Below are 2,545 nucleotides of genomic sequence, written 5' to 3'. Positions count from 1 at the left end.
CCGGGGTGGACTGGTCGGCGATGCAGGCGGGAGCTGTGCCCGCTCCCTTTCTGCCGGCGAGATCGACCGCCAACTTTGAGCTGCACGCAGACGACGTGCTCAACACACTCGACGGCGGCCTCACTCCTGGGGCCCGCAAGTGCCAGCCGCCCGCTGCCGACGATGCAGATTTTGCAGAGTGTGTGCCGTGGGCAAGGCCGGCGTCGGCCGCGTGAGACCGTGTAAGTGTTGTGAGTTAGATGAGAGAGGAGACTTTTTTGTGCAGCAATGTGGTATGTGCGCAGGGCCAGGGCCGCCCTGCCAGGGGCGCGGTCTCCCCTGGCCCTCTCCACTTTCTAAAGGTAATACCATTTATGACATTTACATCTCCAGAAAACGCACATGTGGATGTGCAAAAGGCAGGCAGCATTGCTACTCGCAGGCCCCCGGCGTACGTTACAAGGCGTCAACGTAGCATGCATCACTCCACTCGACCCAGCAACGTACTGCGCAGCTCCCCTCTCCCCCCACGGCGGCGCTGCTTCGCGCCTTACAACTGGCGGACTTGAATAGAGACGCGGCAGCCACCGAGCTGCTCGAGCATCCCGTCCGGGAGCGACCTGGACTCGCCGCCGAGGCTCGGGGCCTCGTGCACCCGGTCGAGGCCGTGCATCACCGCGTGCGCTGGGCCGCCGTTGAACACGAGAGCGTCGCCCGACTCGATCGTGAGGGTGCGACCGCCGGCGTGGAAGTCGCACGAGAGCCCGAACGAGAAGAGGACGACCCAGCGGCCCATGCCGTCGATGTGGTGGGGAAGAGTCGAGCCGCGCGGGTACGCGAGGCCAACCGGCGGCATCCACCCGTATCCGTATCCGTGGCCGTGGTGAGCCGCGACTTGCCCCCGCCACGCAAGCGGGTCGGGCTCATGCTGCTCGTTCTTGAGCGCCTTGCGGGCGGCCTCGTCCTTGCGGATGATGTCGAGCGACGCGCAGAGGCCCAGCACCGCCTCGGCGTGCTGGTGGAGCAGCTGCGGGTTGGCGACGCTCGCCGTGCCTTGCGCGGCGACGCCGTGCGCGACACGCGAGCGAAGCGCCGAGACGCCGAGCTCGCGCATAAGCGAGAGGCCGCGGTCGCGACGGTAGTTCTTGACGAGGAGGACGGGCGAGCCGAAGCTGGGGCCACTGCCGTAGTTCTGCTGCCGACCAAAGTGAGCACCCAGCCTCGCGGCCGCCCGCCTGTCGTGCGACGCCCTCAGCCGGACGACGACGACGCTGTCGCACGCGCTGGTGGCATCGATGACGCCTACGCCGGGTGGATCTCGGGTGCCTCCCGGGTGCCTCGCGGCTGCATCTCGTGAAAGCCGTCGAGGGTGCCGAGCGGCGAAGGGACAAAGGGGGTGGAGGAGCTCCGCTGCACGCGAGCGCTGCTCGCGAGCCTCACGTGCAGGTTGCCAGCCTGCATGCCGAGCGCCTCGCCCAGGCTCGTCGACTGCATCGCCTGCTTGTTGAAGGAGGCGTGTCGAGGACCGGTGTCGTCGACGGAGTAGTTCCGCACCAGCTCGAACCGCTCGGCGAGGGCGAGGGCAGAGAGACCGCCCGACTGACCGAGCGCGGGGGGCGGGCGGGGATGGGTGGGGGGCAAGACGGGATGATTCGAGTTCGGATCAGGGCTGGAGGGAGACGGGTCTAGCGGAGGCGGAGCGGGAGGGAGGCGTGGGCACACCTTCGCCGGGCGAGCCTGGCTCTCGCTGCGCAGCGCGGCGCGACCCGCGGTGAGGCTGCCGATCGTCGAACTGGGCTTAAGTCAAGATATATTGTGCATATGGTCGTTCTTACAATATCTTGTGCCGTCCTCCCATCCCTCCCTTGGGTTGGCAGTTTTCTTTCTTTCTTTTTTCAAAATTCTTTCTTTCTTTCAATATCTTGACTGAGCACGCCCGATGAATCGGCAGCAGAGAGACAGGAAGGCTCGATGTGTGAGTCGCCACGCAGAGTCGCGAAACCTGGGTGGGAAGAGGGAGCAGCCGGAACCCTGCTGACCGCCGCCCGGGCAAACACCTCGCGAAACTCTCCACCTCCACTGCCCTGGCCCGAGTGGCGATGCCTCGCGGAGGAGACGACTGGGATCGGCGCGACCGGTATCGCCGCTCGCCTTCGCCGCAGTGGCAGGCGTCCGAGAGAGGTCGCCGCTCTCCAGGGCGAGCCGCGAACGTCAACATCTGCCGGCTGTGCGGCAAGAACTTTTCGTCGTCCAAAGTGCTGGAGATCCACTTCAAAATTTGCAAGCAGAAGCAAGAGGGTGCGGGACCCACCCCGCGCGCTTCCCGCACGCGCCGCCCCCATGGCCTGCGCCCAACCGCCCCCTCGCGTCTCGGCCCACAGAGGCGGCGGCGGCCGCTGCCGAGTGGGAGCATATGTACGACCACGAGACGCGCTTCTATTCCTGCCGCTACCCTGACTCCGTATATACCCCCCTTGGTTCGCTCCTTTATCACTAGTCTCCTATTCTCCCGTGCCTCGTTCTCACTGAGTCTTTCTTTTCATCATCTCTCCTTTTTTTTTTTCTA

Source organism: Emiliania huxleyi (genome assembly GCF_000372725.1).
Source record: "Emiliania huxleyi CCMP1516 chromosome Unknown EMIHUscaffold_1506, whole genome shotgun sequence".
Lineage (NCBI taxonomy): Eukaryota > Haptophyta > Isochrysidales > Noelaerhabdaceae > Emiliania > Emiliania huxleyi.
The sequence above is the reverse complement of the archived record's forward strand: the minus strand, read 5'-3'. Positions refer to the sequence as shown.